Here is a 16,412-nt window from a genome sequence, read left to right as displayed (position 1 = left end):
AGAAACCAAAACGACTGTGCGTGCTGTCCTTTCCATCATTTTTTAATAGTTCGTGTCATCTGAGGATCTTGCACCTGTTATAAATAACTTGGTTGGGGTGGAGGGGATCCCCATTTCCTGTAAAGAGCTTTGAGTGGAGTGTCCAGGATAGAGCTATAGAAGTGTAAGGAAGTATTATTATTAATAATATCCAGGTTTGCAGAGAAAGATTTAGCTGCGGGTTGTATTACATTCTGTTTTATTGATCTCTTCTTTGACCTGTATAGGCATTGTGTAAGAGTCAAATACTTGGTAGCAGTCTGGGGGTTTTGTGGTGAATAGAACTTAGGCCTCTGAAACGCCTTGCCTGTAAACCTGTAAATACAGAAACTTGTCTGTAGTGTTTGTATCGTTGTAGTTCATGAACAGTTGTTTAACCAAGTGTGCCCGGATTATTACCCTTTTCATCAAAGCTGTGCCAGAGCACAGGTATATTCTGGAAAAATCGCTTACAAGTTGGGGGGTTATGAATAATTTTTTTACTGACTCAACCCCTTGCTCAATTCCTGATATGCACTGTTTTGGGGAACTCCCATTTGTAGCAATGCTGTACAATTCCGTGAAGGTCTAGGGGTGGACTTGATTATTTGTTAATTTGGCTCTTCACAATGGTTCTGTGCACCAAAGCTTTGCGAATGTCAGTTTGGATGCGTACTGTATATTGGGATATAAAATTATAGCTTAGAACCCATACGGGTCTAAATCGCCATCTCAGGCAGGCTGGGAGTATCGCTAAGGATACACATCACCCTGGTTTCTCATTTTTCTCCCTCCTTCCTTCTGCTAAGCGTTATAGGAGACGCTTAGCCAAACCTCCCAATTCAGAAGCAGACAGTTTCTTCCCACTAACAGTCAGACAGGGAGCGCTACAGAAAGTCATTCTTGCCTTCTGCCATAAGACTGTACAACTCTTCCCCCTGTGTGTCTGGGCAGAGGCAACATTGACATTGACCTGTTTTTGGACTAAACAGTAAACTCTGCTTAAATTGGTTCTTTTTTTCCTGTTTACAACTGTTTTCTGTGCCATATATGCTAGGGATTTGTGCAATGTATTGAGAATGTACAATTTACGTTTTGTGTACTGTACTTTCTGGTATATTTTGTACTGCGAGCAACTATAATATAATCAATTTTTTACCTTTTGCTGCACTTCTTACTGACTGTATTATTGGATCATTTCGTTACACTGTGCTGTGTTGACTGTGCTAAGCTGCTGTTGATCTGCAATTTCCCTCCCTCACGGGATCAATAAATCTATTACTGAACTCGACCCCTACCACTGGCTCACACTGATGTGTTTTTTTTTAAGCGTTATGTTATTTATCTGGTTGTTGCTGCTGTTGTTCTGTGTGTGTGCTTTTTGTGTCTCCTTTATGTCTTTGTTTCGGAGCTCGCCTGCAAATAAGCATTTCACACCCCAATCAACTGAACTGAAACAAAAGTCTGCTTTTCCAGGAGAGCAGGAACGAGAGAGAACGTACGACAAATGGAACAGGACCGACTAGATATTGTATGATATCATTGGGGAAAAAGGATGGTAAAACAGTTTTTAAAAGGATTTTGCCTGCAGAACGGGACAGATTGAGAATATCAAAGGCTATATAATATGACACTGGGGCAAATGGTTTCCTAAACCAGTTCAGAAAGATATCCAGAGGGAAAATTATACTTTATAAAATACTACAATGGGACCCCGTTAAAGAAAATGAATATAATGCACTGCAAACACCAGTCAAAAGGTTAAAATGGATCTTTTCCGAATCTTAACCTTAAACGGACAGCAACGGATGACGCAGTTGAAATTGGGAAATGGTCCATATAATGGAAATAGATGATGAAATTAAAAGAATATTTTTGGGCGCTTGTTCAACAACTTCCCCCTGTTCGTGTGCATTTCCTCTGGGTGACTGCGGTTTCCTCCCGCCCTCCGAAGACACAGGGGTAGATAAACTGGCGCTGGTGAGTGAGTGTGTGTGTGTCCATCCGTCCTGTGATGAACAGGCATCCTGTCCAGGGTGTGTGTCCTATGATGGACTGGTGTCCTGTCCAGTGTGTGTGTGTGTGTGTGTGTGTGTGTGTGTCCTGTGATGGACTGGTGTCCTGTCCAGGGTGTGTGTGTGTGTGTCTGTGTGTGTCCTGTGATGGACTGGTGTCCTGTCCAGGGTGTGTGTGTCTGTGTGTGTCCTGTGATGGACTGGTGTCCTGTCCAGGGTGTGTGTGTGTGTGTCTGTGTGTGTCCTGTGATGGACTGGTGTCCTGTCCAGGGTGTGTGTGTCTGTGTGTTCCCTGTTATTGGCTGGTGTCCTGTCCAGGGTGTGTGTATCTGTGTGTTCCCTGTTATTGGCTGGTGTCCTGTCCAGGGTGTGTGTATGTGTCCTGTGATGGACTGGTGTCCTGTCCAGGGTGTGTCCTGCCTTGTGCCTGTTGCTTGCTGGGGCAGGCTCTGACTCCTCTGTGACCCTGTACTGGATAAAGTAGCTTGAAAATTCAGGTCTGTTTTTTTTCTAAGGATTTCTCACAACATTTGTTCTGTATCTAACATTTATAGCTAAGCAGTCCATGAGCACCTTTTGACTGCAACGCTTACAAATAAAAGATTGAGTCTCGAGTGCTCTGATTTGAAAGCTCTTTGCTACAGGTAAGTGTAGGCTACAGTTTTACATTTTTCTTTATTATTGACGATCATGCCTGTGGTTTCATTCTCAGAGCTCCGTAATTTCCATACCCGCTTCTGAAAAGATTCAAATGAGTAAATGCCAGACAGTGTCCTTTTTTTTTTCCAGTGCCAGTTCATTCAAGTCATCTTGGCTGAAGGTCACCAGTCATTCACAATAAGCCCAGAAACTGGCCACGTCTGTCAGTATTCACCACTCCACCACCATGTTGCCCTATCCTACAAATACTTAATCAGGTCGTACCCAGAACGCCCTGTCCTATCATTACTGTTACCACCCAACCATGGTGTGAAAACCGTTTTTTTTTCCCAGAAAGGACTTGGTGAGATCCTTGGATCGAATCACTACCAATACCATACGGGCTTGAGTGTCTTTTATATAACCCGTCTTATGTTCGTGTAGCAACAGGAAAAAATGACGCAGCAGACGAATAAACGTTGTTACTGTTCCGATGCACGTGCTTAAAATGAAAAATTCGATCTGGATACAGAAAAAAAAAGATTAAACGGGCTTGTCATGGAAAAAAGTCGTCACCATCGTCACCGAGATTCAAACAGAAATCATCTTCGGATGCAGAAAACACAAACCTCTGTGCGAAATGTCTTAGTCACCCCTCTGGGCCGAGGGCTCATGAGAGAAGACCACAACCAGGCTTAATCACCCTCAGCACTCCTGACGTCATTTTCTTACCCAGGCCTGATAAATTCAACTTCCTCACGTGCATCTCCCGGCTGCCCCCTCCACCCCCATCTCCACCTCTGCAGCTGCCCCAGGGTCACCCCTCACTCTACGGGGCGTCTCGGCTTCCTCAGGCCAGCCAGGAAGTCCAGCCAAATTTGGACTAAAACACTCCATGATCCAGAGCGTTAAGTGGCCTAATAAGAGAGCCACACAGTTCACCCTCTCCTGGTGTCAGCTGGAGCTGTCCTTCCAGTGTCCCTCTGCAGAAGAAGCAGGGATTGACCCTTGACCTGGGCCTTTGCAGCCTACCGAGCGGAGCGGAGGCTCTGTGGCTCGGGATCTGCGCCTGTGGCTGGAAGGTTGTCGGTTCAAATCCTGCGGCCGGCAGGGGAATCCTACTCCATTGGGAGCAAGGCCCTGAACCCCAACTGCTCCAGGGGTGCTGTGCAATGGCTGCCCCTGCGCTCTGACCCCCAGCTTCTCTCTCCCTGTCTGTGTGTCTCATGGAGAGCAAGCTGGGGTCTGCGAAAAGACAAATTCCTCATGCAAGAACTTGTATGGGGCCAATAAAGTGATGTTATGTTATGCTTTCCTTCTAAGACCTCAACATCAGCTGCACCTCTGGGTGCTGGGCTGGCGTATGACATTTTTAGAAGCCCAACGCCAAAGGCCTTTGACGGGTGGCTGGTAGAATTCCTCATTCGTTCGGGGGCAGACGGTTCTCCCGTTCTTCCTGGAACACTTGGGGCTCATCGGCTCCAGGATCCCCGCCGGATTGAAAGGGGGGGGGTATCTAACTCGGGGCGCCACAACTCTGGAGCCCCCTGCCTGCGGGGTTGAGGAACGGCGGCGCTTTTGCAGGACGTTTCTCCTCTCTTCTCCGTCCCCGTCTCTGTGTGGAGGGGAATTGTGCTGGGTGGGGCCACTGCCATAAATCCTTTTATTCCGAATGCAGCGCTGTCTGAAGCCAGTGTCTCAAAGGGCTGCTCCTTTCCTCGACCTGTCTGCTCCTTTTTTGCCCTCATTTGCTTATTTATTTTGGTTGCCCAGTGGGTTTTTTTGTTTTTTTTTCGGAAGGGAAATTCGGAGATCTGGTGCGAAACTGAAAACGAGGAACGGGACTGTTTTTACTAGCTGAGGCTTTTCTGCTAGAAACACCACAATCTTCCCATTTCCTTACAAGCCTGTTAACTGTTTCCTTACTCCTGTTGAGCTACCACACACTCCTCAAAGCATCTGTGTGTCTGTTTAGATGATGCCAATAGTTCCAAATGCACTTTATACTCCACAATTTGCATAGAACATGCTCTTATTATAAAGTATACAGTATGTCTGGTAGCACAGCAGCGCAGGGGTTAGTCTTGCTGTCTCTCAGTACTGGGGGCCTGGGTTCAATTCCTGGGGTGCTGTCTGTGTGGGGTTTGCATGTTCTCCTTGTGTTGTGGGGGGGGTCCTCCCACAGTCCTAAGACTTACTGGTGGGTTAATTGGCTTCTGACCCTGGTGCGAGTGTGTGTGTGTGCCCTGTTGTGAACTGTTGTCCCATCCAAGGTGTATCCTGCCTCGTGCCCGTTGCTTGCTGGGATAGACTCCGGCTCCCTCCCTCCCTGCAGCCCTGTACTGGATCAAGCAGTGAGCAAATGCAGGGATGGATCCAGTATATGGACTGCAGTAAGCCCTGTGTTTGGTAGAAACACGCCGCAGGATATCTTTTTGAACTTTAAAATGAGTAATTTTGATAAGATAAAGTCCTGGGGGTTGAAGAAACCCAATAGCGGCGGTTAGGAGGATGAGACAGCAGATTACATTTCGCCTCGCACCAGGCCTGGCTGCGTCGATAAACCCTGTGGTCTGGCTCCCTTCTCGTTTAAAAGAAGGTGGCCTACATCTTACAAGAAAGGAGATCTATCTTCTCTCTGTGGCTTTTCATTGAAACCAAGTGCCTCTCCCACACGGTTGTCGTATTAGTGTTCGGGAGGCGTTTTGGTGGGGTTTTTTTTCCAGCGGCGAACTTTGTGAGAGAGCGGCAGAGAAACCTCGTGCCCGTGTGTGTCAGGTGTGTGTGAGAAGATTAAAGAGTGGCCAGCGGCACTTATCTGCCCTCTCTGGCTCCCACGTCTGCGTGACGAGGAGGGGGTGAGGCGAGAGACCCCCGGTGGCCACCCGGATTACCTCCGTGAGCAATTTACCAGGAGCTTGAAAGGCTGCAGCTGTGGGTTCGAGTTGTCCAGCGCGCACAAAACGTTTCCAGGACCTCCTGAAGGGGCAACGCTAACAGTGGAGCAGCCAGCACCCAGACTCAGTACAGGGGAGGAGCTCCTGCCTGGCTAGTGTAGGGACATCAAAGGCTGTTAAGCCAGAGTGGCCAATGAGTGAGTGAATGAAGGGCAAATGCAGTAGCAGCTCCCGGAGTGGTGAATGAATGAGTGAAGCGCTAAGGCAGTAGATGCCGCTCAGAGTGTTGAATGAATGAATGAGTGAAGCTCAATGGCTGTATTTGCAGCTCGTGTGGTGATGAGTGAGTGAGGTATGGACGCAGTAGATGAAGCTCGTGTGGGGATCCACCCCCCCCTAGTGTGCAGCCCCACCTGGATGATGCTCCAGTCCTCTCCCCACACACCAGCTCTCGGTGGGGAGGAGAGCAGAGTGATGAAGCCAGTTCAGAGAGGGGGATTATTAGGAGGCCATGTCTGGGAAAGGCCAGGGGGAAATTTGGCCAGGACACCGGGGTAACACCCCTATTCTTTTCGAGAAACACCCTGGGATTTTTAATGACCACAGAGAGTCAGGACCTCGGTTTTATGTTTCATCTGAAGGACAGCGCCCTTGTACACTATGCAGTGTCCCCGTCACTATACTGGGTCATTAGGACCCACACAGACCGCAGGGTGAGCGCCCCCTACTGGCCCCACTAACACCTCTTCCAGCAGCAGCCTCAGCTTTCCCAGGAGTCTCCCATCCAGGTACTGGCCAGACTCACGCCTGTTGAGCTCCAGTGGGGCTGCCAGCTGGGAGCTGCTGGGTGATCTGGCTGATATGTCGATATATATTTTCTGAATGCATGTGAATTCAGACGAAATGCTACTGGGACAGTTTGATTTTGTTTTTGTTCTCCTGTAAAAAGACCAAGTCTCTGAATATACCTCACACCTGATTTCTTCCAAAACTCCCCTTAAAAGCCCCATTAAGAGTCCCGCTGCGCAGCAAAAGCCATTTTCTTGCGCGGTGACGGACGGAAACCGTTACGATTTCAAACGGTATTCGTAGGAACGGCGGGCCGCCGTTGCTCTGAGAAGTTTCTGGAAGGCGGCGGTGCCCATCTGAAAATCCACCCCGAGGCGTGAAAACGAACTTCCTGTGTCATCCGTCCTGCCAGGTGAAGCAACTGTTGCACAACCCACTCAAGGACTCTAGCTTTGAGGAGAGAGGAGACGTCTTATCTATTAAAAAGGAGAGACGAAACGTTGGTTAATGTCACAGGTGTCTCAGGCCTTGCCTTGTCAGATCGTGAGTGGTGGGATTGGGGAGCTGGCAGATCAGGACAGAGATAGCTCTGCTGTTTACTTCACACCTCAATGTACTTCAAGAAAGTGAGAAAACAAAGTGCAATTTCTACCAAACCACAGCAGTGGCCCTGCCCCTGAACTCTCGCTGGAGTAAAAATAGAGCACAGTTGTTATTGAAAGCTTTATTTCCGGCTATACTTCTGATCGGGGCGTGTCTGATGCTTCTGGCTTGTTTTATATCAGATTTTTCTGATGCGCCTTGGACAAAACACAACAGCGTGTTCTGCTGCCTTTACAAAAACCAAGACAAGACTTCGCTGATCTGCTCTGATCTTGAAATCCATCCGAATATTAACAGAGGAGATCTCACTGATCTTGAAATCCCCTAGAATAGTAACAGAGGAGATCTCACTGATCTTGAAATCCCCCAGAATAGTAACAGAGGAGATCTCACTGATCTTGAAATCTCCCAGAATAGTAACAGAGAAGATCTCACTGATCTTGAAATCCCCCAGAATAGTAACAAAGGAGACCTCAGTGATCTTGAAATCCACCTGAATAGTAACAGAGGAGAAATCTCACTGAATATTAGCTAAGGGGGGGGAGAGACATTGATGGTGGCCCCTCCCCCAGTGGCTGATTGACAGCTGGTGTGTGCAATGAGACTGGTCAGCCTGTGGCACTGCTGTTGGAGGTCAGCCAGCTGCAGATAGACATCTAACAGGTAAGCAAGAGCCCGCCTGCTGCAGGACATCACGAAAGACCAGCAGCAGAGAGAGAGAGAGCACCTGGCGAGCGACGCAGGATCCGTCACCCATCATTTCACAGCCATTACTCCAGTACTGTTGCAGTGGGTTGGTGCCCAACCCTGCAGACAGCGGGCGCTAGGCAGGGCACACGAGCATACAGGGCACATTTAAGAGAGGCAATAAGTCTTTGTACAGCAGGAAGAAACTGGGGCACCTGGAGAAAAATAATGATTCATAATTGCTTACATTTATACAGTGCCTTTCTGGACACTCCACTCAAAGCTCTTTACAGGTCATGGGGATCCCCTCCACCCCCACCAGTGTGCAGCCCCACCTGGATGATGCTCCAGTCCTCTCCCCACACACCAGCTCTCAGTGGGGAGGAGAGCAGAGCGATGAAGCCAGTTCAGAGAGGGGGGTTATTAGGAGGCCCTGACTGGGAAAGGCCAGGAGGAAATTTGGTCAGGGCACCAGGGTAACACCCCTGCTCTTTTTGAGAAACACCCTGGGGTTTTTAATGGCCACAGAGAGTCAGGACCTTGGTTTTACGCCTCATGTGAAGGACGGCGCCTTTTTACAGTACAGTGTCCCCGTCACTATACTGGGGCATTAGGACCCACACAGACCGCAGGGTGAGCGCCCCCTACTGGCCCCACTAACACCTCTTCCAGCAGCAGCCTCAGCTTTCCCAGGAGTCTCCCATCCAGGTACTGGCCAGGCTCACACTGCTGAGCTCCAGTGGGGCTGCCAGCTGGGAGTTGCATGGTGATATGGCTGCTGGCAATACTGAACATGCCATGAGAACAGGTTGCACAGTGGTTACTACCGTGAATTAATTAATAATAATAATAATTGCTTACACTTATATAGCGCTTTTCTGGACACTCCACTCAAAGCGCTTTACAGGTAATGGGGACTCCCCTCCACCACCACCAATGTGCAGCCCCACCTGGATGATGCGACGGCAGCCATAGTGCGCCAGAACGCTCACCACACATCAGCTATCAGTGGGGAGGAGAGCAGAGTAATGTAGCCAATTCATAGAGGGGGATTATTAGGAGGCCATGATTAGTAAGGGCCAATTGGAAATTTGGCCAGGACACCGGGGTGTCCCCATGTTTAAAGGATAATTCCTCCACTGAATTAACGCATCTTACATTATTTAAGAAAATGTTATAACCACATGTAATGGTTACACATTTGACACTTGTAAGAGGGCAGAGAAGGGTCAGACAAAATGGTGGTTCTTGTCTTAACTACATTTCCCAGGAAGCAGTGGGGGATGACCGGCCATCACTGGTCACCTGACCAATTGAGGGAAGGCAATTGGTCAGGGGACAGTTAAAAGCCAGAAAGAAGAGCTTTGTAGGTGTCTGTTTTTTTTCTCTCTCTAAGTTGAGGGCAAGATGACAAAACCTCTGTTTTCTGTTGCATCCATGAAAAAAAGAAAGAGAAAGGAAGTATCTGGATGGCTGACTCTGGAGCCTGTGACTTGAAAATGTGAGTTTTTGAAAAAGGTGAAAGAAATATTCCCCTTTGTAGCTGATGATCTGCTAAACTGGCCAGCTTCTTCTACAGAATGTATTTCTGGAGCTGCCCACCTGTGCATTAGTGGTGTCTGGTGTGTGAGTGTGCTGTGCTTGTAATGTGACTTGTGTTTAGGTGTGTTTCCTCTGCCATTCTTGACTCAATCTGTGTAGCCTTGGTGAATTTCCACACATCTCTGCACTTTGATTAGACCAGGGCATCTTAAACTCCACTGCACATTCTCACTCACATTGTTAGTCTAATTATTTAATTAGCTGCATATTGTAATTGTAATACAGGGTGATTTATAGCTAACGAAACCTTTAAATGAAGTGAATGCCTTGTGTAATAAGTTGTAATAGACCTTAAAAAAAATCCTATGATCTGATTTAGAAAGCGAGGATGTTAATTGTTTAGAATGATGTGCTATGTTTTTCTTATTTTTTGTAATAGTATAATGTGCGACGTTTTTCTTCTCCCATTTTTTTGCATTCTATCTAAATGTATAGGAGTGCTGGGTGCCCATAAAAAAAAAAAAAAAACCTTCAGGGGACATTAAAATCTCTATCTAATCTAAATTGGCAGATTGGAACACAGACCAGAAGATCTCGTGAAACTGAGTCGGACACCCCCCCAGCATCAAATGTCATTCTAACAACTTTGACGTGTTGTTCAGTTGTGGTTAATATGCCTCCCCACAAACTATATTATAGGATTAAAAAGAGATCAAAGAAGAGCAGCACGAATGATCTCTGGTCTCAGGAGAGTGTTGGTTCTTGTTGGGTTATAGGAACTCAATCTCTTCTGTCTAGAGGGAAGGAGACTGAGAAGGGTTTTGATCTGTAAAATCCTAAGGGAGATGTTGTTAACCCCCAAGGACCTAGGAAATAGGGAAATGGGACCACAATTAGAAATCTATTTACTGTAGGTCAGCAGTGTGAGCCTGGCCAGTACCTGGATGGGAGACTCCTGGGAAAGCTGAGGCTGCTGCTGGAAGAGGTGTTAGTGGGGCCAGCAGGGGGCGCTCACCCTGAGGTCTGTGTGGGTCCTAATGCCCCAGTTTAGTGACGGGGACACTATTCTGTAAATAAGCGCTGTCCTTCAGTTAAGACATAATACTGAGTTCCTGACTTTCTGTGGTCATTAAAAATCCCAGGGTGTTTCTCGGAAAGACTAGGGGTGTTGCCCCAGTGTCCTGGCCAAATTTTCACCACTGAAACTCCTTTCTCATTTCTTTATTTTTTTTTTTAAAGAAGTGCTTTCTTAATGGAATTAGTGCACCTTACCTGGAAAACCCAGAAGAAGGACCACTTACAAAAGGAGCACGATGTTTCCACAGTGCTCGCTGTTTGTTCAGGAATTCGGGACTGGGATGACCAAGCCCTCCCAGAGAGGAATAAGTACTACATCTAGAAACAGGAACGTTCCTGCTTCAACCTGGGACAAGAGGAAAAACTGGGGACACCTGTGACCTTTTATAATGTTATGGACAACTGATATAAGGAGGCAGTCATTGTGGGGGGAAAACACTGGAATTTGCTTAAAAAAAGGGAAAATAAATATTTGTTCAGCAAAGCTGTTATTAAGAATTTTTTTAAATCAAATTAGCCATCTGGAGAAGGTTTTTTTTTTATAAGAACCAACCCCGACATCCCTTTTGCTGTGCCGCCACCTAGTGGCGGACTTTCATATCTCAATGGCGATTGTTCGTTTAAGTTTTGTCACAGCAAGTTTAGGCCACACACAGCGTGAAAGGACCGATACTCGGAGAACGGCTGTGGAGCTTAGACCACTGGGACAGCGATACCTTTCTCCTTCTGCTACTCTGTGTTGAGAGTCTGGGGTTTGATGATGGAGTCATTTTAAAACAAAATACTGTGACTTTTGGCCACAACAGATTAGTAGGGACAAATGCTGCTAATGAAATAAACTTTGCTTTTAAAGGCGCTATATGCAATAATCATACAGTTGGCTTTTGGTCATATAATCAAGCTGCTTTTCCGGGGGGGGGGAACCAGCCCGATTATATGAGTTTAAGAGAGTTTATGAGTTGACATTCTTAAAGTGCCAACAGGCTTGGGGGACAGATAGGAGACCACAATCAGAAGAGCGAAGGTTGTGAGGTGAGGAGTAGGGCGATAATAGCTCAGACAGGTACTGAATTGCAGAGCCTGATAGGTGAGCAGGAGAATTTTGAAGTCGACGCAAAACAAACAAAAACAAACAGATTGCTGCCTTAGCAGCAATGCTTTAATCTTGACCCTTACATCTATCGCTTTGCGATGTGATGAAGCCTGTTTTATACCCGCAGTTTTATACAAGTTAAGAAGATGCGGGCTATTTCTCTCATGGTTTAAAAGAAAGAAGGAATTTAACACGGCAAGTTACCCAGAAGGCTTCAGCAATGCACGCACACGGTTTTAAACCTCATAAAATCCCAAATGACTGGAAACCAGGAAGACTTGTGCGGGAGGCTGGAAAAATCCATAGTTTCAGACTCCGATCTGAGGACAAGAGGGGTAGAAACTGGTGCATGTAGCTGACGACCAAGAAGAGGCTTGACTTCAACCTCCTTGTCATGTCCCTTACATTGTCCGGAGTCATTGCAGGGGTCAGAGGTCAGCACAAACAGGTGTTTGACCCCGATGGGTCAAATTGCCTGTAAGGTTATGGATTCCTTTAAAAGATTCTCCAGGACTTAACGAGAACAGAAAAAAAGCAGAGTTGGGACAGGAAGACATTTTCCTTTTGGTTTTTCCCCGAGTGCGAGAAGTGGCCATTGTCCAGCCATTGTCCAGCTGGTCCGTCGGGAGGTGAAAAGGGGGGGTCTGGGTAAGAGCAGGGTTGGGGTTCCTGGAAGGACATCACCCCCACTCGTATATCTGTCCAGTCCTCTGCCCTCTCCTCTCCAGTGGGATGGCGCTATTTCTCTCTCTTGGCCACAATGGCGCTGACGGAGAAGGGTTGCGGAGACTTCTTCCATCCCAGACGTCTGTGGGATGGGAACGTACAGCACACGTATGAGATCAATGGCTATATATTGCACTGCTACTGGGCTTATATATACAGGGTCCCTTCTGGACCAGTACACACACAGGGTCTGTGAGATAGGGTCACTACTGGACCAGTATGCCCAGCCTGTATGAGACAGGATCACCACTGGCCAGTACACCAGCCTGTGTGAGACAGTGTCACCACTGGGTCATATAGTACACCCAGCCTGTGTGAGACAGGGTCACTACTGGGCCAGTACATGCAGGATCTGTGAGACCGGGTCACTACTGGACCAGTACACACAGGGTCACTACTGGGCCAGTACATGCAGGATCTGTGAGACCGGGTCACTACTGGACCAGTACACACAGGGTCACTACTGGGCCAGTACATGCAGGATCTGTGAGACGGGGTCACTACTGGACCAGTACACACACAAGATCACCACTGGGGCCAGTACACCCACCCTCTGTGAAACAGGGTCACTACTGGGCCAGTACAGACGCAGGGTTACCACTGGACCACTACACCCAGCCCGTATGAGACAGGATCACCACTGGCCAGTACACCCAGCCTGTGTAAGGCAGGGTCACTACTGGGCCAGTACACACACAGGGTCACTAGTAGGGCAGTCCATGCAGGCTCTGCAACACAGGGTCACCGCTGAGCCAGTAAATAGCTGACCACTTGACCTGCTGGGGTTGGGTGGATCTGAATTTGGCCAGAGTTTGAGAAACTCAGCAGGCCTTGCAGTTTAAGACAGGCCTGCAAGCTTGCGGGGTGGTCGGGGACTTACTTTAGGGTTATTTTCTTGAAGGATTCTGCAAGAAAAGGAAGAGAACATAATTATCCTTCAGAGCCAAGAACTAGTCCTCTTTGTAGCTGTACAGAGCAATAATCCAGATGACTGTACCATCTCTACTCTACACCCCTCCCAGTCTCAATAGGCTGTGATGGACTGTACCATCTCTACTTTACACCCTTCTGATTCTCACTGGGCTCTGATGGACTGTACCACCTCTACTCTGCACCCCTCTCAGTCTCAGTGGGCTCTGATGGACTGTACCATCTGTTCTACACTCTTATCCACCTGATCAAACTCCTGTAATTGAAGACTGATTTGCTCCTTGAAATTCAATGCCCCCAGCTCAAAGGTACACCACGCTTTCCCCAGTGCAACAGCAGTGCACCCCAGGGGTACACATTCCTGGTGCAGGTGGCCCCCACACCTGTAAGTTTTCATTCATCAGCTGAGTTTCCTTGGTGTGCTTGTTGTACCTGAGCAAACAAACGTGCTTGATTGCAAAGTTTGCGAGTTATCTGCTCAAAGGATTGGGATTTTATCTTTGATCCGAAATCTAATAGTATTGCTCTTGAGCTGCACCTAGTGTTACCGGTTCGAATGAATCCTGTAATTAAGTCGGTTCAGGGCACAGCTGGGTAGCTGGGAGATGGGCTGCTATTGGGGCTTGGGAACCCCTGGGGTACACCGATCTGTGTTCCAGATCGATTTCTACCCTCTCATGGGCACCTGGGCAAGCCCTGCAGCAGTCAGTAAGAACATGTTCCGCGTGGCAGCATGTGTCGTGTGCCAAGGGGTACAGTTACACAGCTTGCAGCTTTCAGGACCAGCTTGTGTCAGTGGACCAGCTGACTTTAAAGGGGAGCTGCAGCACTCGTTTCATATTTGGGGGTCAGAAAGAATCGGCATGGATGCGTGCATTTCAAGCTGCAATGAAAGTAAAATGTACACAGTAACCTGTGAAATCTCCTGTTAACATCACAAAATTGAGGTGATTTCCAGGGATGCTCAGCGCCATGTTCTATGATTCTGAACGAGGCAACAAGACTTCTGGTGAGGTGAAGCAGCTCTATTACACTGTAAACACGCAGGCTTGTGAATCCAGGCCTTTTAATCCAGAAGGAATATTGCTCTCCACTAAGAGATGGTTTTGTCGACAAATAGTACTTGTCAACAACCTGTACTTATTTGCTCGTCCATCACGTAACATTAGTCATTACAGTGACTAGTGAGCAGGAAGGGCCGCCTCACGTGACAGTTCGTAGAAACTCTCGACAACATGGCGACAGTACTTTCACAAAGTTCACGATTTTGGGCTCCATTAATAATTTGACTAATTTTTCTACAAAGTCTTGCCGAATCACAGCTGAACCGGTCGTGGTTTCTGCAGAGAGTGTTTCGTTGTTAAAGAGGGGACACCTGGCAGTTTTCAGGTTCCAGTTGGAATGGCAACAAAGAGCAAGCTGCATCTTCTGCTTTTGGCATATCTTTGATTTGCATCACAACATTTCCCAGTTTGATGTCGAGATAGCATGGTGAAGCAGTGTTCCGTATTGCTGCCTTGCAGCGTTGAGGCCCTGGGTTCACTTCCTGGGGTGCTGTCTGTGTGGAGTTTGTCTGCGTTTCCTCCAGGTGCTTCAGGTTTCCTGGCAAGCTGGTGGGTTAACTGGCTGCTGGGAAAATCTGCCCTGCTGTGAGTGTGTGTGTGTGTGTCTGTGTGTGCCCTGAGATGGACTGGCTCTTCAGTGACCCTGAACCTCATAAAGTGGTTAGACAATGGCTGGATGTTTGGATGAGGGATCAGCTGGGAAAATGGGTCATGCGAGGCAGGGAGACGGAGAGGGGACTCACTGCGCTGGCAGTGACAGAACTTCTTGCAGCAGTGCTTCAGCAGGCAGACAATCAGCAGGCAGGCCAGGATCGACAGGCCGATGGCGATGCCAATCCCGAGAGGCCCCATGCGATGACCTGAAACACACACACACGCGCGGACACCGGTAACTCTCCGTTTTGTTTCCGCCTTGCCATCTCCCTCCAACGCCTTCGCTCCCGCCCTGCCTGCAGTAGTAGTACCGTGAGTGCCTTCTCTCCCAGCCGCGCTTGACCGCAGTTCGCCACTTTCTGTTCTGTCTATACCAGGGGCTGTTTGGCCCAAAGTCCCATCATGCACAGCGCCAACTGGGGAAAAGCCCAGAGAGAGGCTGGGGTCGTTTAACATCAGATCAGAATCACACCAGAAGTCGTAGATCTGATTGCAGGCCTGGGATTCGGGTGACTTTATATTTAGTTAGCTGAAAGCAGATCCCTTCTTTTTTCCCATTCCTCATCCTATGAGCTACACGGTTATGGAAGGAACAAAGCCGCAGTTCGTTGTCTGATTTGGTGGTCTGTTTCATTCAGTGTTATGTAGCCTATGAATGAAAAGCGTGGTGGTGAGAGCCTTCGTTAAACGTTTTTGTAATTACCTGAAGCTGGCCCTGCCCTCTAGTGCCAGCAGGGGCAGTTGCCATGTAAATTGCCAATGCCATGTAATGACACCACCGTAAGCTTGCAGTTGCTCTCGTCACCCACTGGGGGGGCGCTGTTGAGCAGGGCATTTCGGGTACCCCCCCACCCCCCTTGCGAACGGAGAGCCCACCCCTCCCAGGCAGCGCTTGGCAATTGTGAACTACCCTACAGGGCTCCGATCTGCAGCCACGTTGCCAACAGCAGCAAACCTTATTCGAACCCGGGGTCGGCTGCTTGGAAGGCAGCACAGGAAGAGCGCTAAACGGACAACACGGAGATTATCGGCGGTGTGGAGGGCGTACTCACTCGGGGGACGGACGGTTGCCATGCCAGCTAGCGGGTTCCCTGCGAAAAAGGAAAGATGTCCAATGAAACAATTAGTCCAGCGGGATAATCCCCCTCTCACTCCCTCATCCTCGCGCCTCGTCCTTCTCTGGCTGTCGGTTCGGAATTGTGACGCTTCTCCCTTACTCTTCCTTCGTCAGACTCTCTCTTCAGGCTCCGCTCCTCCCTCTGCCTGCTCTCAAGTACTCCCGTCTGCTCTCCTCTGCCGTCCAGGCGGGTAACTGGATCGACATCATTCTTCAAACCGGTCTGGCCTCATTCCCCCTCTTTTAAAGACTGCGCGGCTGATGTGACACGTCAACCAGCGCCAATAAGGTTGCCGTCACCCAAGCCAGCTTCATCGTGTGCTGTCCTTGCGCGGTTTTGGGCTGCTTTTCTTACAAGTGAGCAGTGGCGAGCGTTGCTGCCTTGCAGGGCCCTGGGTTTGATTCCTGGAGTGCTGTCTGGGTGGTGTTTGCATGTTCTCCCTGGGTTTGCATGGGTTTCCTCTGGGTGTTTCATTTTCCTCGCACAGGCCAAAGACATGCTGGTGGGTTAATTGGCTTCTGGGAGAAGTGTGTGTCTGTATGTGACCTTGTGATGGACTG

Source organism: Lepisosteus oculatus, chromosome 23, assembly GCF_040954835.1.
Source record: "Lepisosteus oculatus isolate fLepOcu1 chromosome 23, fLepOcu1.hap2, whole genome shotgun sequence".
Lineage (NCBI taxonomy): Eukaryota > Metazoa > Chordata > Actinopteri > Semionotiformes > Lepisosteidae > Lepisosteus > Lepisosteus oculatus.
Note: the sequence above shows the minus strand (reverse complement) of the source record.